This window comes from Sinocyclocheilus grahami, unplaced genomic scaffold (genome assembly GCF_001515645.1).
Source record: "Sinocyclocheilus grahami isolate Dianchi unplaced genomic scaffold, SAMN03320097.WGS_v1.1 scaffold779.1, whole genome shotgun sequence".
Taxonomy (NCBI): Eukaryota; Metazoa; Chordata; class Actinopteri; order Cypriniformes; family Cyprinidae; genus Sinocyclocheilus; species Sinocyclocheilus grahami.
The window spans coordinates 396719-420333 of NW_015505958.1; the positions used below are offsets into that span (position 1 = coordinate 396719).

The 23615-nt window shown below is 38.9% G+C and overlaps 1 protein-coding gene across 3 annotated transcripts in view; it reads right to left on the bottom strand.

The window, feature by feature from the left end:
* The window catches only part of LOC107561555 (protocadherin-7-like), a 156211-nt gene that overhangs the window by 34458 nt on the left and 98138 nt on the right, over positions 1 to 23615 (bottom strand). The gene's annotated exons all lie outside the window — the stretch shown is intronic.

Below are 23615 nucleotides of genomic sequence, written 5' to 3' on the forward strand. Positions count from 1 at the left end.
ATGGCCGCGGGAGGTGGTATTATGCCTTTTTTTTTTTGGGGGGGGGGGGGGCGTCTGCGTTAGGACGCAGAAGTGGTGAAGCGTGATGTCAGTTGTGACAAGCAGATATTCTTAACCACTCCTATCCAACCGTGAATCTGCTATGAGCAAGAGGTGGAGTGGAGGTGCACCACAATAAAACCCTGCCCTTTATTCAATATTCCGTTTCACTTGGAAATACATCACAACACTGAAGTCAGTTGCAACTTCCGGTTCACGGGTACTTTAATATTGATATTTTTCAAGGTATTGAAGTTAGAAATTCCTGTATCATGACCACTAATTCACATACTTTGTCAATAAGATAAAAGTGGGTTTTGTTCAAAGTAGCTATTATCCACATAGATCGTTGATATGAATATTTTCTGGTAATTCATTAAATATCGCCGGCTAAAGAGTAACTAGTACTCTGAGTAGTTTTTGAGAGGAGTACTTTGTACTTTTACTTAAGTACTGTTTTGACACCAGTACTTTTACTTGTAATTGAGTATTATTTCAGCAATGTAACGGTACTTGTACTTAAGTACAAATGTTCAGTACTCTTTCCACCACCGCTCATGACTTCATAAGTGGGAAATAGGAAGTTTCTGATAGCACGTGAAAACAGCAGAGAAGCGCTCTCGCTCACCACAGTGGAGTGCATATTTTTGTTAACTTTGTGGTTTATTATTTTGAGTCGTTTGGGACGCGGTAACACACATGGCCCTCTCACAATATATTGCTTTACAGATCTATCACTTTTGCTGCTTAGAATTGTTCACGCAATCATGCTGCACGTATCAGAAGTTCCGCGGTCCGCTCACACTACATGCGTACTGCGCCCGAGCCCAAGTGAACCGCGCTCTGGCCCACTTCTTCCAACCGAGCCAGGGCCAGCTAAATGAACCGCGGCACGGAGCGATCACACTAGTCAAACGAACCGGGCTTTGGGGGTCAGACGCGCTCAGGCACGGTTAAGATTGTCTAGTGTGAGTACACCCTTATTCGACCACATCCCGCACACAAAAGTCTGTACCCACCCTCACTCGCCCATCTAGTGTTGTCCCGCGCCGCACTCTGCTGCGTTGGGTCCCACGATCGTGCAGGTCTCTACTCGGAAGGTGCCTGTTATAATGTTATGATCGAGGCTCTGGTCTTTGAGCATAACTTGTTTTTCTATAACAAACTATAAAATGTTTTCTATAAAAACTTTAATTTCCTGGCAGTGGCAAATAGCTTTGGTTTTAAATTTAATTTGATTACATTAATGTTATAGGTTGAGATTTACAATAAATATTTTAACTGCTACTATGTAAAATAAATACTGCTGTAAAAAAATCACCTTATTTGTTTAAAGTGTTTGCAAACCAAATTTTATTGCACTTTTGTTCATATAGCAGTACTTTTAAAGAGCAGGCCATATGGTATTTTAAAGTGTCCTAATATTGTGTTGGAGTCCCCTACAACAGGTTTAAATGCTGATAAGGTCAGAAAACATTGTAATTTTCTCAGAATATACATTTAATATTAGAGTCATTTGCCAATGATTTCGAAACGATTCGTTCCAAGCAAGTTCGGAGCAAACCCCTCCCTTCCATAAGCCTACTCTGCTCTGATTGGTCAGCTGGCCAAGCCTGTTGTGATTGGCACAGAGAAGAGTCCTTGAGCAAGTTAGCGAGCGCTACCATTGACAAAGCACCTTTGCATAAAACAATAATATAGTGCTCCAATCCGTTCTTATAATAATGACATAAAACACAAAAAAACACTTATGCAAGCGAATTGTGCCCACAGCTAAAGTTTAGCTGCTAAACTGTGAATACTTCAAACAATAACGGTGGATACGTTAGCCGAGTGCTAACGTGACTAACTGATGAAACAATACCGTTTGTAAACCAAAATATGTCTACTGTAATGTTTGAAGAACGACAGACAAAAGATGCTCTGTCTTAACTTTTAATCATAACGCAGAACAGCTGTATCACAGGCACACCAGCCTAACTAACTCGCTCGTCTCTCCCGCATTAACCCTATAACTGCCGGTGTAGCAACATAAACAGCAATTTCACAATGATTATAAAGTCTGTGCGCTACACTACATTATAAAACAAAGTGATTAGAACAACATCAGTCTACATTAATCAACACATTCTTAGGAAATAGTGGGTTCACAGCGAATTATCAGAACTACTTCAGTAAGACAGTAATATCGTGCTTGACCTGGAAACCTAAAGCTGCACTAGGTGTACCTCTAGTATACACATATTAGCACAAAAACTTGATATTTTGAGCACTCAATTGAAAATGTACACATGACGTATCAATCGTACTTACAGGTTGTGCTTCGGAGAGCTTGTTAGTCCAAATTAAGAAGATAGAAGAAGCCAATGAAGATAAAAGCCAAGATTAGAGAAGCAGTCCTTGGTAAAATTACATACACACAACAAAAGGTTCGAATTGTATTTATGTGGTATCCTTGTACACAGCGTCTTCTCAACATGATGTAAACACACTAACTAGTCTAGCGAAAGTGTTTGTGGGCAGGTCAGACTCTGTTTGTATTTTGCGGGCAAGCGGGGATTATGCAAATGTATTACCCAGTGACGTATACTGGTAACAGGCAAAAGATTAGAAAATATGATGACTCGTTAAGGCGATTCAGAATCGACTCTCTCTTTTGAGAGACAATATCTTTATTTATCATGCACTTTTTTGATTAACAACTTTGCAGATGGTTTTCATTTAAGAATAGCTACGTTATAAACTGCAAAATACATATTTTTCAAAAACCCACATGACCTGCTCTTTAAATGAAAAAAGTGCACAATAAACTATTTTTGAATTCATTATTGAATTTTGTACATAACAATGCAGACAATCATGCGATTAACCGCGATTCAAAATTGTCATCGTTGCCCAGCACTACTATTAATACTAAATGCAAAGTTTCTGGGAAGAAACTGTTGCTAGCAAGTACTGTTTAATCAAGAAGAATGAACTAGTTCAAACTAGATGAATATGTAAGCGATATCGTACAGTCATTCCACTTATTACATGGCATTTCATCACATAGATAATTATGGGGACAAAAGATATTGAGATTTGAGATGAAACTGATTTAAAATCTTACCTGTTTATTATCTTATAATCCATTACACTGTTCAAAACAATGGTCCTGGCAAGAATATGAACACAGCAACAATATTATATTAATACTGAAGTCGTCCAGTGTATTTTTAATACAATCGATAACTATAACAGAGGCGCAAGATGGCAGTAGCTGTGTTTCCCAGATGAGCGGCATTGTTATTCAGTGTTACTACTGATGACGGTTGTTATAGTGAATAACACACCTGGAATGTCGTGACTGACCAATCAGAATCAAGCTATGTAATAATATATTACAATTAAATGTATATTATATTATATCACATCATATCATATCATATATCATATCATATCATATCATATCATTATATTATATGATATGATATTATATTACAATGTAATAGCACTACTACTTGAATTAATTCTGTGTCGAAATCTGAAATACTTCTGCAGCCTCATTCAATTCTAGTTTCTCAGTGTTTCTAACCCATACATGTGGCTGATATTCCTTTGCGAGGGAGCATAGAGCGCTTACGGGTGTGCTGTGTTATTAGAAATGACTGTAAGCGTGAAGATGTGCCTCAATGGTGTGTCTCTTGCCTGTACCACAGGTGGCTTGAGCTAAATCAAGGGCAGTGTCAGTGCATTGTCACTGCTGCACTCTCCTGAGCTGGAACTAAGATATCAATAGCCTCTTTACTGTACCTGAGGACTGCTGGAGGAGAGAATGACACTAAACACACACACATAGTCCAGCCACCTGCTGTGAACGTGTACAGTATGTTAGTGTAGCGGCTGCAGAGGCTTTAAGTTGTGTGTAATGGCAGGTATGCTTACAATAAGAGCTAATGCTAATAACTCAGTGTCTGTTTGTACATCATCTATGGTTGTGGACAGGGTGTAAAGGTTTAATAAAACATCACGTGTTCACATTACAGCCTATATTTAATCTCTCATTCTTGTCATTATATATCTGGAACTTTTCCTCTGCTCAAGGGCAGGCCATCTTGTTAACACTAGCTAAGCTAACGGCTTAAAATTTCTGTGTGCATTATTAAACAGTTTTTTAGCCGTTTCACACCCAAGCTCATCACAAAAATGAGCATACTTTATTAAATGCACTTGCACAAGGGTTGTATGCCTGTGCGTCTGCAGTGATCAAAGCACCTTGCCACATCGCTTTCTCACATTTTGACTCTGATTTCTCTTGGCAAAGTGATTCAATTAAATCTCTCTCTCTCTCTCTCTCTCTTTCTCTCTCTCTCTCTCTCACACACTCACACACACAAACACACAGCCAAAAACAAAAAAATATATAAATAAATAAAAATTTAGAGATTGGAATTAACTGGCAGTCCAACAATATATTTGCATGCTTGTTAGAAGGGAAAAAAGTGGTAGAAATATGTCAACTGGAAGAGATATGTCATACTGTGTTATTTTGGATGTACTGTAAGAGCAGGCACAGCCATATTTAACTTGAATGTCCAAGGCTTCTGGTGTCAGCTGCATCTAGTAAGCTATTAGCTGTATAAAACCAGTCCATTATGCTGCTTGATGTTGTAAATTGTTATTTGTCATATTATTTTAATTTATTAGGATAATAATAAACAGAATACACATTGTAACACAAATACTGTAGTTTTACTGTTTATTGCACAATATCTAAACATTCTTAAATCAAGATGCATTTCATTTCAGAAGTAAAATGACTTATCTTATTAAAATCTTATATAGTATAAACACAGTTCATTCTGATTAATTTTTTCGGAAAACAAGACTTAATATATTAAGTAATTTTCCTTCTCAAATAAATTTGATTTAAGAAAACAAGACAAAAAATACTAAGTAAGAAAACCTTAAACATCAAGGGGAAAAACTGCTTTTTAACAGTTGCAGGTTATCGCTTTTTACAGTGCTTCGTTATAATGGAAGCAAATTAGTTCTGACTTGTCATGCCAGGCTGTTTCCGTAAGGTAACAGTGTAAGTTGTTTACAGTTGCATTAATACAGAATTCAACTGATCATTTATTTCATCATATCATTCATTTATAATCCATCAAATAAATATAAATAATATATATATATATATATTACTAGTGCTGCCAAAATATTTTTTTTACATAATATATGTGTGTACTGTGTATATTATATATATATATATATATATATATATACACACACATACACACACAGAGTATATATTTTTTAAAATATGTACATGTATATACATTTATATTCTTATATTTTATTTTCTATATATATACTGTTACCGTAAAATAAAATGACTGATATAAAATGACTCCTACCATGACATATGGTCATTTTTGGCCAGATTTTGACTATCCACCCCTACCAATGGATATTTAACACACTTGAAGATTTCCTCTCCTATCTTACTCTCTCCTTCTCTTTCAGGTGGATTGATTTTTGCCCATTCCCACCTAGCAGTGCAACACTGATTCTCAAGCAGTTGGGCCGTGGGAAATATTTATCCTTATTGATCCAAAGAGCTGATGAGTCTGTTATGAACGCTACAGTTCAAACAGTTTTGGTCCCACAGACATCTCTAAATATCAGTCAGTTATGTGTGGACTGAGAGCCAATACTCAGATTGTTTGTGAATGCCAAGAAGGCTGAACCTGTTTTCCAGGAACCTAGGCGAGATTTTCACTTGACCCCACCCCATGCGAGAGTGGACAAACATGTCAGATGTTTCTTTATAATTGGCTCTCTGTATTGCAGCATTAAGGAAAGCACAGATGCTGAGCGAGACAAAAAGAGAACATTAGCAGCGAGGTGAAAACATCTTCCTCACGTAGATGAGGAGCTGGAGGGGTTTACAGGCTGTGAGCATGGCAAGAGGGTAGCGGAGGGGGTGCTGATAATTCCGTCTGCTTTTATGTCATTAAAAATTCAACACCTACAGGATATTTTCTGCATCAAACTTTCATGCCATCAGGTTGTCTCGACACCACTGGCTTCGCACAGCCTAACGATGATAAAACTGATGAGAAAAAAGCTCATCTTCCTGTGTGCTGTCTCTGATAAAGGCGCACATCACAGTGCGGCGCTGACAGACAGGGTACAGTAGGCAACAGCAAGCTCGGAGAGAATGCATAAAGGTTTAAGGCAGCTCATCTCTTATTTAGGTTCACCGTATCTCCACAATGAGAAACCGCAAGGAAGTCCTTAACAGCTGGAGTCTATTCCAGAAACGCAAATCTGTTACTTCTCATTCGTATGCGTGCACGCACGCACTCACGCTAGCTGATTTAAGCTAGCTGACTTTTAGTCGTCGTACTCTTTTAAATCTCAGAGAAAAAGTCGATCATCTCTCAGTAATACAACTATCCACAAGTTCTCCCGTGTACGATTGTATTACGCAAGGTCATATGGAAATCTGTACCATTTCCCGGCCGGCACACTGCATCACTTGTCATGCCAGCATAATAAACAACAGCATAAAGCGCTTGATGAATTCAGCAGAGCACAACGTTCAAAAGGCTATGCCTGTGAAAAGTGACTTTAAGCAGGAGAACGTTAAACATGCCTGCAATCAAACTAACTTCAATAAACATCTGCATTCACAGCTTATTGCATTAGATAATGTGCATTAATTGTTGTTCAGCAACATTACTGATTATTGAAGAATATGTTATATGAAAAATGTTAAATGAAATATTCTGCCTAAAAGCATCCTTAAACTACACCCTCATATATCACTAGAAACGTGCAGCACATTAATTAGAATGAAATGCTGCTTTTATTTTTATTCTGAGATGAACGGTTTGGCTCTTTATCAATAGCAGTACTGGAGTTTAAAGTTGGACGGGGTACAAAATAAAAATGAAAGAGTACCCACAAAATGGCTCTAATAGTAACGTGAGGCTGTCATTATAAAAAAGCAATAGATTTTAACATTGCTGACGCACCACCTAAAAATCTAATAAGCAATACATTTTCCACAATATTCTGTGTGCAGTAAGTGAGTGAGCTGCATAGAGAGGCTGGTAATGTGTGAGGCAATTTAATAAGACTTACTCCTGGCTGTAATATTGCACGATCAACATGGTCCACCAGGGGAAAAAAGTATGCACACAGAGAGAATCATGCCCTGGCACACGCCTCCTGAGAAAACCTCCACGCAAAAATTTTAAACGGAACACTGCCTGTGGAATATTTTTTCTGCGAATAAGCGACTAATAAAATTTTGATCGACTAAGCCTCTTCTCGTCGACTAATGATTAGTCGACTATTAGGGGCAGCCCTAATTGTTACTACATTAAATCAGTGGTAATTTGGTTTCAGAGTCATTAAATACTTTAATATTGACAACAACGTTCTTACAGTGACTTTGAAGATCACATTTTTGTAACTATCATATTTTCTACAAAAATGATGGCCATTAATGTGCATTTTATGAAGAAAACATCAAGTAGCCTTGCAGCGGTACGTATGCCGACCATAATACAGGCGCAGTAGGGCTGTGTGGAGTGTATGGTGTTCATACATGACTGCTCTAGCTGTCTCCTGGTCTGTCGCATTCACTGACATTTACAGCACAGCCCAAGCTGCCAGTGTATAATTCACCCTGGGCCATGGAGAGTGTATATTTAGGACAGGCCTATCTCAGTCAACCCCTAAAACATTCTCGCTAAACTCTCTCACACTTGACTGAAAGCCATGTCCAAGCTAGCGTCTAAACATGACCCTGCGCCACTGTGGGTGAGGAGCTGCGCACAGAATGACAAACTCTTTTCTCACTTTCTTCTCTGCCTTCTGTTCCTTCTTCTCTGTAACATTGTCGACTTCCATTTCGTTCCTTTATTCCATTTGCTCACATTGAGATTTGCACATTTGCTTCCCATTTAAAGAGTTAGCGGATTTGGATATCAATGTTATGCTGTAGATTAAGGCATAATGGAGCGCAAAGGAGCTCCTGTGATAGGTGGATCATCTCCCACCTAATACAGACACACTAAAAGCCATTAACTAGAGGAAGCATTCAAACTTTCCCACCCGCATTACATCAGCAACGAGAATGGACTAACAATCAGAAGAGGTTCTCAAGAATGCAAATAAGCAAAAAAGCTACAGCTGGAAGCCTGAAAGATATAATTTCTTTCTTCCTTTCTTTCTTTCCTACATTAGCATTTAATTTTCTCCATCACTTAAGCACGCTCATTATATATATTTGCTACGTAAGAAATGGAGGATAAGGTGCTTACTTAATTTGTTCTCCCTCAAAGCTAAAAAGCCAAAGCTTCCCTGCCACCCTTTGAACCTTCTTCTCCGGCCTCTATGGGGTCTGGAGTTGATGCGCGACTTAAGGTCCGTTTGGCGTGGGTCCAAATGGAGGCGCATGAAAAGGCAGAAGAACGCCGGGCTGAGATGAAGTTACGACTCGAAGCTTGCAGGTTGGAAATTGAGACAGATAAGCAGGCTAAGCTGCGTGAGCTTGAACTGAATGCCGCCAAGAATGCACCTGCTCCTGCAGTGTCATCTGTACAGACCGCTGATGCTTCGGCGGGGTCTGAGTCTCTGGGAACCACCTTTGATGTGAGTAAGCATATCTCTCTTGTGCCGCAGTTTGGAGACGCCGAAGTCGACTCGTATTTTAGCGTGTTTGAACGTATTGCATCTGCACTGAACTGGTCTAGGGAAGTGTGGCCTCTGTTGTTGCAGTGCAGATTGACGGGTAAGGCTCAAGGGGTTTGCACTAGTTTATCTTTAGAAGACAGCCTAAATTATGATATGGTGAAAGCTGCAATTTTGCTCGCTTACGAATTGGTGCCAGAAGCCTATAGGCAGCGGTTTAGGAATCACAAAACAACTTCTAGTCAGACGTTCATTGAATTTGCCCGAGAGAAAGGTGTTTTATTTGACAAGTGGTGCGTATCGAGTAAGGTAACAGATTTTAAGACATTACGAGAACTAATTCTTCTAGAAGAATTTAAAAACTGTGTACCCAAACGTGTCGTTGTCTATTTAAACAAACAAAATGTGTCCTCTTTATCTCAAGCTTCTGTCTTTGCGGACGAAGTTGCGCTGACACATAAGAATGTATTTACCACCGTCCGTTCCATTGATTAACCAGTCACGACTGAAATCAGTTACTCCAAAGACAAAGGAAGACCGAGGATGTTTTTATTGCCATAAGTTTGGCCATTTAATTGCTGACTGTTCCATGTTGAAACGGAAGCAGCAGGATTCGGTAACTAAGAGTGTTGGTTTTGTGAAGGCTGTTGATGTTGACAATGCTGAGCATGATGGTACACTAGATTCAAGCTATGAACAGTTTCTGATGGAAGGGTTAATTTCCTTTATGGGCAAGTCTACAGACCAGGTGAAAATTAAAATGCTCCGTGACACTGGCACTTCTCAGTCTTTTGTAGTTGCAGGTGTACTGCCGTTTTCTGAACAGACTTCTTGTGGCAGTAATGTGTTGGTGCAGGGTATAGAGATGGGACTCGTTAAAGTTCCATTACATCAGGTGCATTTGCAGTCGAAGCTTTGTACAGGGTTTGTGAAAGTAGCCGTTCGTGAACGGTTGCCTGTGAAAGGGGCAGAATTTATTCTCGGCAATGATCTGGCTGGTGGTAAGGTTTTTCCCATATTGGATGTTTCTGATAATCCTGTGTTGTTCGACCAGCCCGATGATTTGTCTAAGATGTACCCTGAAGTTGTTCCTGCTTTGTGCCGTTACGCGAGCTCAAGCTCCTAAGAAAGATTACTTTGATTTGTCTTCCTCTTTTATTGCACCTATCTTTGCCAATGATGTTTTACTACAGGTCGAAGGTAAGGCTGTTGAAAAGTCTTCTCCTGTTAGTTTGAACTGTTTGAAGTTGTCTGTGATGCGTGAGAAAATTGTTTCTGCACAAACGGCATATTTAACTTTGCTTAAACGTTTCTCTGCTGTTTAAAAGAGAAAATCTGCCTATTTTGTTGAAAATGGCTTGTTGATGCGTAGGTGGTGTCCTGATGTTAAGGATGATTCTGAATGGGATGTGGTGTATCAAGTTGTTATTCCTTCATATTACCATCAGCAAGTTTTGTCTTTAGCTCATGATCATGATTTGTCGGGACATTTAGGAATTAAGAAAACCTATCATCGGATTCTGAGGCATTTCTTTTGGCCTTGTTTAAAAACTGACGTTGCTTATTTTTGTCACACCTGTTGCACTTGTCAGATCACTGGTAAACCTAACCAGGTAATTCCTCCGGCACTGCTCGTTCCTATTCCAGTTGTAGGGGAACCGTTTGAATACGTTATCGTTGATTGTGTGGGACCCCTACCTAAAACTAAAACTGGTAACCAATTCCTTTTGATGGTCATGTGTAGTGCTACACGTTTTCCTGAGGCGATTCCGTTGAGAAAAATAACAGCATCTGTTGTCATTAAAGCACTTGTGAATTTTTTTTCTATGTTTGGCTTACCAAAAGTTGTGCAAACCGATCAAGGCACTAATTTATTTATTTACTTTTCACAAGTTTTGACTACTTTAAATATTTCTCACCGAGTTTCGAGCACCTATCATCCAGAGAGCCAAGGTGCGCTCGAACGTTTTCACCAAACATTGAAAACGATGCTCAGGAAGTACTACAGGGATACTGGTAAGGATTGGGACGAGGGGGTACTATTAGTTTTGTTTGCGGTTAGAGAGGCCGTGCAGGAAAGTCTTGGATTTAGTCCCGCCAAACTTGTGTTTGGACATACTGTCCGAGGTCCTTTGCAAATGCTCAAAGAGAACATTCTGTCTTCTGATTCTAGCCCTAAAATAAACGTGTGGGATTACGTCAGTAAATTCCGTGAACGGTTACAAAAAGCTTGTTCTATGGCGAGGGATTCATTGACTGCTGCTCAAGAAAATTTGAAAGGCCGGTTTGATCGTAAATCTGTTCAGCGCTGTTTTAAAGAAGGTGATCAAGTGTTAGTGTTGCTCCCTATTGTTGGTTCTGCCTTATCTGCACGATTTTCTGGCCCTTATGAGGTGCTGAGAAAGTTGAGTGACACTGATTACGTGGTTTGTACTCCTGACAGGAAAAGGAAGTCTCGTGTGTGTCATGTGAATATGTTAAAGGTGTATCACAGTAGAGAATCTTCCCGAATGGAAGTTTCAATTGCAGATGATGTTGCTGCTCCTGTTCCAGTTCCTGTAGATACAGCATGTAGTGATGTAGATATTGCTTGTGATGCTGATGCTGGGGATGATGGTGTGGTGTCCCGTCATACTCATCAACAATGTGCTAGATTTAAGAATTCTGAAGTCTTAAGTGACTTACCATCTCATCTACCTCATTTATCTGGACAACAAACGTGTGATATTATGCATCTGCTCAATGACTTTCCTTCTTTGTTTAATGATGTACCTTCTTGTACCACAGTTTTGCAGCATGATATTAATGTGGGCGATGCTGCTCCGATCAAGCAGCATACATACTGTGTGAACGTCGCGAAGAGAGCTGTCATGCAAGGTGAGGTTGATTATTTGCTTGAGCATGGACTTGCTAAGCCTAGTCCCTGGAGCTCGCCGTGCTTACTAGTCCCGAAGACTGATGGCACCGCTCGATTTTGTACTGACTACAGAAAAGTAAACGCGGTTACCATTCCAGACTGTTTTCCTTTGCCGCGCATGGAGGACTGCGTTGACAACCTTCTGCTCGATATGTCAGTAAATTAGACTTATTAAAAGGATACTGGCAAGTGCCCTTTAGCTCTCGTTCCTCATATATTTCAGCCTTTGTTACTCCTGATAGTTTTTTACAGTATTCTGTTATGGCTTTTGGGATGCGCAACGCGCCCGCTACTTTTCAGCGAGTCGTTAATATTGTGCTTTCAGGGGTTTCAAACTGTAATGCTTATCTGGATGATCTAGTGGTGTATTCTACTGACTGGTCAGAACATGTTTCTCTGTTACAGACTGTATTCGAGCGTCTCACTAACACTTCTTTGCCTTTGAACTTGGCAAAGTGTGAATTCGGTCAAGCAACTATTACCTATCTTGGTAAAGAAGTAGGTCAAGGTCAAGTGCGCCCATTAGAAGCAAAGGTAACAGCCATTACTGAATTTCCAATTCCAACTACGTGATGAGAACTTCGCAGATTTCTAGGCATGGCTGGCTGTTATCGTAGCTTCTGTAAGAACTTTTCTATCATTGTTCAACCATTAACGTCGCTCCTTAGTCCATCGTGTCAGTTTTTGTGGTCTGATGAATGTCAGCATGCGTTTAATTCGATTAAAACTTTGCTGTGTAGCGATCCTGTCTTGTTGGCACCTAATCTTGCTTCCAAGTTCAAATTAGAAGTAGATGCCAGTGCGGTTGGTGCCAATGCTGTACTGTTGCAGGAGGATAAGGAGGGAAATGATCATCCTGTCTGCTACTTTTCATGTAAGTTCGTGTAATAGTATATATTGGGTCTAGTAATTATCCAGTTATTGTGTTCACAGTTCATAATCCTCTGGTTTTTCTGTCATGTATGTACAACCAAAATCAACGCTTAATGCGTTGGTCTCTGATTGTGCAAGGTTATAATTTAGTAATTAAGCACAAGAAAGGTGTGGAGAATGTGATCGCTGATGCTCTATCTAGAGTGTAATTGTTAAGCTCTAAATAGTTAAAACAAATATATGTAATCGAATATAGTTTGTTCTTGTGGGCAGGTGTGTTACGTGCTGCGTGTGTTATGTTTTGTTCTCTTTTTCCCCTCCCTCTACCGTCTCTACCATTCTGCTCTCTAGTCTGTCGTCTTTGCTCTCAGGTCTCTGCTGGATGGAGGAGGCGGCTGTCGTTCATCATTAAGGGTGTCGTCTCTGCAGCCAATCCAGTGTCATCCTGCTGGTTAAAGGTCTCTCAGTGTGCCGCACTGAGTAGCTCAGTGTGTGTGTACAGGTGTTTTGAGTTGAGACTTGTGTTTAGAGTTTGTATACTTCCGTTGTAAACGTGTGAACCTAATGCTTGTTTTTGTTTTTTTGCACTAGCCGGATTCTGAGTTGAGCGTTGATAAGAGTTAACTGTTCTCTTCTTTTACTGGGGGGGGATGGGGAACAGATTAGTGTATATCGCGTGACCTAGGATGCATATTGCCTGCAGTTAACAAGTGTTAGACACACTAGGTAAGAGGTGAGCGCCTTCTTTGTACTTTTGTTTTGTAGTCAGTGTAGTTTAGTTGTGGCGTCGCATACGCCAAAGATTTCGGGTTTGTTTTCTAAATTTTTCTTTGGTTAGTTAAGTTAGAGGGTTTTGGGAACATAGTTTAGGAACTATTTTGGTTTATTTCTTTTGTTGATTTGGTGCCACCCTCGTTCCTCTTTTCCCCTTAGTTCAATGTATTATTTTTACTTTTGTTTTCTAAATCATGCATTGTGTATAGCTCACACACTGTTTAGTGGCTTCGGCTTGAGGAAATTAAAACATTTAATTGGGTTAAACGCTATTTGTGCCTGGTTCTTTCTACAATCTCCACTATCATAGCAATACTAATAACTAACTGTTACGTTCCAACCCCTGGAACTTTAAAGATCATAACAGTTCTCCTCTCTCAAGGGCTTGGCTAATCTATTGTATGGCATAAAGGGCTTGTATTGTCATACACTCTGTTGGAGGGGGTGCGAGTGCATTAGTATTATTAAAGGAATGATGAAAAGTGACTCCATCGCTCGCCGATGATGAATCACTTGGCTGTCTTTTCAGAGTCAAATTACACAGGCTGGTGAGAATCCATGTGATGTGGTAGGATTTGACCCTGCGCACACATCAAAACAGGAAATCGCCAAAATGAAAAGAGCAGCTTTTTACAAAACAAAAGGTACGGCTGTGCAATATTGCTCACGATTCATGTGAAAGTGCATCAGAGCTGCTAACGCAGTTTCACAAACACATAAACTGTAAGTAAGGATTCTTTATTTTCCTCTGTGGGATCTTTTGAGGCAAATAAAATATTAAAAGAGATGGAGTGCAAGTATGTGATCATTATAACAATTTCTCTGCTTGCGATGAAAAGGAAAACGTTCTCACAACTGGAAATGCTGAATTGATGAAAGTTAGAAATGGAATGTGGGGGAGAGTAAGACCCCAGAAAACAAGGGTCTCTACTATGTTCTTAGAATTACAATAATTATCATAATCATGTGTACGAAATGATGAAATTCTAAGATATTTTATCACTTGGTTCATACAAGCTGTTTTTATTTATTTATTTACCCCTAAAATGTTTATGGTTAGGTTTAGGGTTTTTTGGAAGGACATCTCGTATGAATTCCGTACAAAATACAAACAGCTTGATTGTGTTCAGAATTAGGCTTGTTTCTGGCTTTTCAATGTCCATTTTCCAAATTAAGTGTTTTAAATTCAACCACTTCAACTAGTTTTATTTTTTTTATTGTCCTGCTGGTTATAGCACATTTTAAAGATTTTCCTCAGTAAAGTATAGTCTTGCTTATATTTATTCTGTATTACTGTACCATTAGCTGAGAAAGGTTTTTCCACTTAAGAGTGTATGGAAGAGGTATACAGTACAGAAAAGCGAGAGTGGCGAGATTTATTGACATCTTTGCGCCACAGATGTGACAGGTGCGCGTAGGTACTTATTCAAGAGAGAGCACTCTGATAATGTTCTGTCAATGTTGCTCACTGGTTAACGGAATGTTTGCCAAAGGGCTCTCACTGGCTAGTGTAGTTTTGCGGCAAGCTATAAGCTGTGAGTCAAAGCAAAGCAAGACCTCCTGTCTTACATTAAAGTTACAATACGTCTGGACCAATTAGTGTTTTTTCACCTTACAAACCACCTACACAGCAAATATTTAAGTGGAAAAGTGGGATATAAATGTATGAATAAAACAAAAGAAAAACATAAGACTGAAAATGTGACTGCAAACATCCTATCTGACTAATATTGGTTTAAAAAAAAAACATGACTTGATGTACAAATTTGCAGCAGTTATGGGGTACACCCTCTCTCTCTTCGCTCAGAGTTGGTGTTTACTGAGAGAAAGAGCAAATTCTGCCCTGTGGCCTCCCCTACAGATGATAATGGAACAGAGTTGCCCCATAAATACAGTATGCCACATTAGTGCCCACTTCACATGCCGCCTATCAGACACAACACAGATAAATCTTTGTCGCTTCACCCTCAAGGACTGAACTAAAGGCGTCCATCATAAGGCACTCTCCCACACACATACATACAGTGCTCTGAGTGAGGAGCCCTTTCGAACCTTTCACTTTGTGGATGAAGTCTGCCCCTTTTGTCGCTGTTCAAGTTAACATTCAAAGTAAAGGCCAATAAACTAGTATGTGCCCCCAGAAATATGAGCATACATAAAAATATGACTATTAAACCCTGTTCTGCCTCAGGCCTACCACTCTCATCTTATATGGATATAATGTATTTGTATAATGGTAAATTGGCTCTCAAACTGGTTTAATATGCATTAATTGTGTCGAAGTCTTAGAAAGAGATTAGTGCCTAAATCTGATCAACACAATAGTCAGCTGCTTTCCTGTGGCACAAACGTCTCAGTTTTATATAGGTAATATATTACTGTACTATAAAGACAACTATAGGTTATGATGGGACCACTGAATACTTGTATGGGGGAAAGCCCATTTTTAAATTCTGAATTTGTGTAAAATTTCAAAAATCAGATTTCTGTCCCAAACTTGCACTATTGGTTAAGCCAATGTTGCTGTGTTGGACTGGCCAGGATGTCATGTGCCTCAGGTAAGTTTAGGATTATTTATACACTATTAAAGGTTTTGTTAAAATTTGGATTAGCCTTTTTTATTATTATATTTTTAGTTTACCTTTGAGTAATTTTGTGCTTTTGTCATTTATGCATGTATGTTTTAGTTTTAGTACAGTTTTAGTTTTTATTTTATTTAGTTAGTGCTTCAACTTAAATTAGTTTCAGTTAGTTGCCAATGCAACATTTCAAATTTTCATTTAGTTTTCATCTAATATTTATATATTATTGTGCTTTGCTTCAGTTAACAAACATTTTATGTTAATGTTTAAACGTTAACATTTAACATTTTAGTTTTAGTTTACAATAATAACCCTGGTTACCCTGGTAGCAACAGTTTGCACTTTTTGTGAAACAGATGGCTTACTCATAATTGTATCTGCATATTCAGCTGTGCTAAAAATATGAAGATTGAAAAACATAATCATAATAATACATCCCACTATAGTCTGGTATTATTGGTTGTTTGTTGGCTAATCTGAGGTTTCTGTGAGGTTGTAAATAATAATAATTGAATGATAATCACTGTTTTGTTCACAGTAAATGTAAGATTGTATATGGCTCAATGCATTACAACATGTGCCTTTTGTTTTCTATAAATCAGTATAGGATTAAAATAAAGTAACGCAAATTACATAGCATACTCAATATGTGAATCTGAATTGCTAATTCAATTTCTTGTTTCTTTATCAGAAAGAGGAAAAAAGCTTTCTCTCATTTTTGTCTTGCTGATTGTATGGAAAACATGCTGCTGCGTCCTTGAAAACTCCTCATAGCTTCTACTCTGTCTCTTACTTTCTCTAACACTTCCACACTCCCACCTAATTTAAACAGCAATACATCATGGGTATTACATCCAGCTCCGATCAATGATGGCTACAAATATCCCAGCAGCTTCTTTTCCCAGGAAATGGCCTGACCATGGGCAACATTTGACTCTTGAGTCAGGGGGGGCAAGAAAATAAAAGCAAAAAGAAAAAACAATTAATTCATAAAAGCAAAATATATATATTTTTTGGATGTAAGCATCAAAACAATTCCCTACCATATTGCAACGCATCAAAACAGTCAATACAGCACAGTTAAGAATAACTTAAAGAGGTTGACACCGTTTAGTAAACTGTGGAGCTTTGACTCTTGCTGCTGACTTGAATGGCGATGCTTCCCAGTTGTCAGTTGATGGCCTTTCATTTTTAACCAGAAATGTGCACGCTGCTTTTCTGATGTCCACTGAAGTTTTCTGTGTCTTTTTCCCGTGTCACTTGAAATGTGTCCATTTTGAATCGTTGTTGCCAATGGCGAGACACGGCGAGGAAAAAATAAACGATCAGTTGTGGGACACATTCTGTCAAAAGTTGCATACCATTAATTTATTGCTGAACCTTCTACCGTTTGTTATTGGAAATTAAATTAAATTACTGGTTGATATGTCCTGATCTCAATAAAGTTTACACACACTTTAGGTCCGAGAATTAGATCTAGCTCGGGTCGCACGCTGTCGAGGTTTGGCCAGGACTGGTTCCAGAGTCCATCCCCCAGAGTCCAAACCGCTGCTTTCATATATATATATATTTATGTTCAGTGCCAATAACTGCTAGTTTGAGAGTGAATCCCACATAAATATGCAGATGTCATTCCTGAAACTTTGCAGGGTGTATGTGTCCAAAAAAAATGAAAGTTTCATACAAATTCTGATTGGATTGGACCCTAGAAAGTGCGCAAAGTGTGCTCCCTTTATCACTAAAAAAGTTCCGTTGTAATCAATTAAGCTCTCTAAACTGCACAATGAATCTCTTATTTACATGCGTCTGCACTTAGTCATGAGATTAATAACGACCGTACAAAACTGCACTTAAAAACTGTGGCGCTTTCAGCGGTGAGTGAATTCTGACAAAACGTTTCTGATTGGCCATTGCTTTCAAGAAATCAACAGATATGTCTGTGATTTGCTACATTGCTCAATGCTGCAAAAACACGTTGAGGGTATTTAGCACTTGGCTAAGCGCTCCAATTGCAACGGGGCCGATATCAGGGATTCCATGACTAAAAATTTTGGGGGGCAACAATTGCCCCCACCCCAGTGTCGCCCATGGGCCTGACTGTTCGTAGTGTGAGAGTGAGTGAATGAGTTTTGTCACCAGCGAGAAAGATAGAGATGTGGGTTGAAGGGTAATTTCCTTGTGTAGAAACGTGCCTGTATGGTGACCAGTGTTTGCTGCAACTGACTTGTTAAAGACAACCTGAAATCAAAATGGACTCTATTTGCTTTCTTAATGCACATTCCTGGTCTTATTGTGAACAATCCATTACCACATGTTATTTCAAAGAAAAAGAGTTCAATTGTAAAGGTCATATTCTGCTGCTTTGCTGTAACTCCTTCTAATTGTCTTGCATTGGATTTGCCCATATCAGATCATAAGTTAATATCATTCAGTGTTAATTTAATGGTAGAAAAAATCAATATGGTTCGTTCCATCTCATTTTGGAATATTAAGAACATTGATTCATCTGCTCTTTCTGATGGACTTGAAAATTTCTTCAGCAGAGATGCCTTTTCTACTCCGTATGATTTGGTTTCCTATTATCATGAGGGACTGCATAGTGTGCTTAATACACTTGCACCTTTAAAAACTCGGATTGTCTACTTTACTCATTTTGCACGTTGGTTTACACCAGAACTGAGACAACTTAAAACTAAGAGGCGTTTGGAATGTTTATGCATTAAAACGGGACTTACTGTTCATAAATATATGTATACAGCTCTTTTATAAGAATGCTCTTTTAACCACTAAATCTGATTACTACTCTACTATAATTACTTCGGATGAAGGAAACACAAGATATTTGTTTAATACAGTAAATAATAACTTACGTCCTGCTGATACCCTTCCTTCTCACCTATATTCTATTGATTTATGCAATAATTTTATGACCTTTTTATACTAAGTTGACAATATTCATCAACAACTAATTCCTCCAAATAACATGGCATGTGATCTGTTGTATCTGCCTTCCCACGATTCTCTTCTGTCTTTATTTGGTAGTTTTGAACTTCTGACTGTTGATAAAATATCAGGTTTTATCTGACAATCTAAGTCTTCCACCTGTCAGTTAGACTCCCTACTCACTTGGTCAAAGCCTGCTTATTTTCTTTATCTGGTAAAGTAACCAATATCATACATTCTTCTCTGTTCCTCAAGGATCTGTTTTGGGCCCTCTTTTATTTATAATTTACTTATTCATTATTGGTTATATATTTTTTTAGGAAATACGGCATTAGTTTTCATTGCTGTGCGGGGGACACCCAGCTCTATTTGTCATCCAAGCCAAATTCTACTCTTTCTTCCTCTCGCTTGGATTGCCTAGAAGAGATTAAATCCTGGTTTTTACACAATTTTCTCAAGATGAATATTAATAAAACAGAGGTTAGTCTTGTTGTCACTAAATCCAACTTGTCAAAATTCAGTAGCTTTTCACTCTCCATTGATAATTCTATAATCTCTTCATCTTCTCAGGTAAGAGTCTGGGTGTCGTCCTTGATAGTACTTTGTCTTTTAAAAATCATATGAACAATATTTCTCGGTCTGCTTATTTCCACCTACAAAACATCAGTCGTCTTTGTCCATTCCTCACATCCAATTCCACAGCCATTCTTGTACATGCTCTAGTCACCTCACGCATTGATTATTGTAACTCTCTTCTGTTTGGGTTACCTCATAAACCCTTTAATACTTAAGTTGGTCCAGAACTCAGCTGCCCGTATAATTTCTAGAACCTCCTCCTTCGAGCATATCTTTCCTGTTCTCTATCATTCACACTGGCTTCCTGTTAAATATTGAGTAGATTCTGCTTCTTACTTTTAAAGCTCTTCACAATATTGCACCCTCTTATTTCTCCGACTTGCTTCATATCTACATCCCGAAGCGTAAGTACTCTTAGATCATCTTCATCTGTTTCCCTTGTTGTACCCTTTGTTCGTTTAGTCACTATGAGGTCCAGGGCATTTAGCTGTGCTGCTCCTCATCTCTGGAATTCTCTTCCACAATCTATATGAGAAAAGTGATTGTTTGACTACTTTTAAATAATAAAAAATGCTGTTTTAATTTATGCTAGCAAAATGGTATTTTTTACTCAAAAAGACACTAAGTTACTGAAGCAAAATGTCTTGCAAATGCAATTCATGATTTTAAAGCTGAACATCTGAGCGATTTGGCTTCAATCTTTATAGGAATCAGCTTTAATGTTACTACAGCTCAGGGTAGCCTAAGTATTCAAAGAGTTGACCATAAGGGTCATTTGTGAATTTCACCTCATCACACGCAGCCATGTCTCGGCCAAAGTAAAGGTGACACGGGTGTAATCCTGCAGTCTGGCATTCTTCAATACAACTGCTCTCTGTTGACTAAGGGCAGTTCTCCGGCGAGCCCGCGGATCCCTCAAAGACGCCACAGACACTTCCCACCAAAAAAGTCAATATTTGTCCGGTACTGCAGGTGAATACTTTATAAATTTGCTCTCTCTCCTAAATACCTTCCTTTCTGGATCGCACCACAACACAACACAGATCATTCGCCACCGACTCTCATCCGCCAACAGGAGAAGCTATTTCTGCCTCAGCTGCGCTGCTGTGCATCTGTCTGTGAGAATATATCAGCATTGCCCCTCTTTTTATGGAGAGCAAATTAAATGAAATTACTTTCATCTGTAAACTGTTTCCGTCTATGGCTTGCAGTAGTCGGGGGTGAAATTGCATTTCTCCCTCCCTCACCCCTTCTCTCACTTTCTTGCTCCTTTTTTTTCTCTTTCACTCCCACCATCCAACCGTTGCTCTTTGTGTAATAGCGTTTTGATGGAAAAGCTCCGTGAGGGTGCAGATGGGGGACTAAGCATGGTGAGCTCATGAATGGGGGATGGTTATTGTTTCTATTGATCTTTATACATCACCTTAGCATTCATCACTGTGTTATCGATCGCCCGCCGTTATTGGCTATAAAGCGCGAGCAGGGTTTCAAAGAGGATGGAGCAGGTGTGATCCAATCGTGGCCATTTGTGGACTGATCATAGGTGTAACATGTAACATAATCAATGAAAATAAGGCACTTGATTGTGTCAGAGGTCAGAGAGCGTGTGAATGTGAGGCAGGTTTGTTTTGTGTATGACTGCATGCATGAAACTTGATTTTCTATTACATTTTTGATGACCAGATATAAACCACACCAAATTGTCTTATAGAATAAAGCTACTTTTGAAAACAAGAACTTATATGTTTTTTGCAAATTATTCTCATTATTTTGGTTTCTTTTTTCCATGCAAACATCTAAATATTATTAAATCAAGATACATTTACATTTTAGAAATAATATCACCAATGAGTTAAGAAAAAAAGTAACTCAAAAAGAGAACAAGTTCATTTATCTTAGCCAATTGGCAGATATTTTCTCTTGTACTTTCTCTTTAAGCAAAAACTTCTTTTTTTTCTCAGAAAACAATCCTGTTTTATGCAGTGTATATAGCTCCTGTATAAATATAAAGTCCTTTCAATTCCAGTACTGTGTGTGTCAGCCTTCCTCTCACAAGAAAATAGTTAGATGACTCTAGGACCCCCACTAAGATTGATTCATTCCTCCCTCCTTCCCACCGCATGTGTGCTCCAATCAGCAATATTTCACACTGACAGAAGGACCCCACAGCGGGCATCCACCAATATGCCTGACTTTCTCCTCATATATTAAATTATTTAATTGGGTAAAAAGTTAGGACACATAACTCTTCTGAACCCAATCACATGTATTTTTTTTCACAAGCCTTAGCACAAAACTAGTGGATGAACAAAAGCGCATTTGTGATGTAAAACCCATCAAGCGCAATAATGGAGCCAGTTTCGTCTGTTTATTTATTTATAAGGACCTGTTATGCCCCCTGAATTAGAATGCTGTCTCCTGCTCCGGCCAGCCTGAGGTAATGGGTCGAGCATCAGCAAATATGTGTCAGGCTGATAATGAATGAGCAAATATATTGCAAGTGCCTCTGCGCCAACAATTACAGTACGTCCACCCAGGCCCCGGTGTCTCCTCCCGTTCCCTCCTTTCCTCTCTTCTTTTGTCAAGTGGTCTTGTGGCCCTAGCCAAACCTCCCACACTCTCCCTTCTGCTTTCTTTCATCTCACTATTCTGTTACTCCATCTCTCACGGAGCAGAAAGCTAGCATTCCTATCCCTGTTCAGTTGATTGACTCCATTTTGTGGCAGACGCCTAGTGCATCACCCTCTCCTTTAGATAATACCTTATCACGCAACAGTTAGCTTGTAGCTCCCCTGCTGCAAGCAATCAAAGGAATGAGGGGGATTAGCTCAGGCCACATTTTGAATACTAATGCACTCATTTTTATTTTTATTCAATGTAATTCAGAGTCTAACTGCCCCCACCACCACCAAGCTTTCCTTTCTGCCCCATGAATACTGCATCAACTCTAACTGACTGTGCATGCTGACAAAGAACCCTAAGAGTTTGACTGGGGCAAGTCCATCTCTGATGCTGTCTCCTTTCTTGCTCTCTCTCTCTCTCTCTCTCTCTCTTTCTCGTGTTGCACTTTCACCTCTCTCCCCATAGAATGAAATGAATTGGAATTAACAGGTCTGTCTCCAGCAATAAGTTTGACTAAGTAATTCTGAGAGCAATCGTGTGAATTAGCATTAGGAGAGAAGTGACATGGAAGGATACCGTCTGACACGTAGTGCACTAAATCGTGTACAGACCCAGAGGGAAATTATCCTCTTTTGTTGCTAGTGTTAGCTCTGGGTGAGCAGAGAATGCTCAGTTTACGGGTGGCTGGGAAGGGCTGAAATACATTTTGGACATGAAGTACTTCTGTTGCTTTTAGTTTAATGCATATACAGTGAAGTTTACATACCATTTCCCAAATCTGCATTATGTTTGTCTTTTTTTTTTTTAAAGCAACAATGTTGTCAGAAAAAAGGCATTTTTAGGGCTACAGCAGGTTTTTAACCCCCTGAGCTTGAGTGGGACATTAATGTCTTGTTATCTTAATTTGATGTTCTTACTTACTTTTTATCTTTCATGTTACACATGACTTGGATTCGACTGTACTTTCCAGTCCAAAATGTCTGAGTCTGTGTCATGTTTGAGTACAAGCCCATTTGTGTGCACCTGAGTTCATTCAAAACTGTATGTTCTTTGGTTTCCGGGCATGTTCTTTCTCTACACAGTGTCTCAATGTTGGCGGGGAACAGATTTGCAACTTGGGACACCTGAGGGACTCATATAAAACATACAAAACATCACAAAAGGCTGCAAATAGACACTGATGCTCGAGGAGGCAACAATATTATTAACCAAGGGGTGTGTAAACTTTTGAACAGGATAATTTGTGTAAATTCAGTTATTGTTTTGTTTCTGTATGTATTTAATTTGAGCTCTACAGCTTCTTCAGGGCAGTACTAAAAATTATGCTTTTTTTATGATTTTATATTATTTGAAAAAAAAAAAGGCTAACGGGTTTGTGAACTAATGAGAAACGTTTTTAACTTATAAGCATAACTGTATTTTCCCCTTGTGTGTATGCTGAGAATGTATGTAAATAAATAAATAAATACATACAGCAAATGAAAGACATGTTCCTCAGAAGCAAACTTGGCAATCAAATTTGCAATCAAATTATCATTTACTGAGGTAAATCCAAAAGTTGTACTTTGTTCAGACTTTGGAGGTCTCGAAAGGGCAATTTG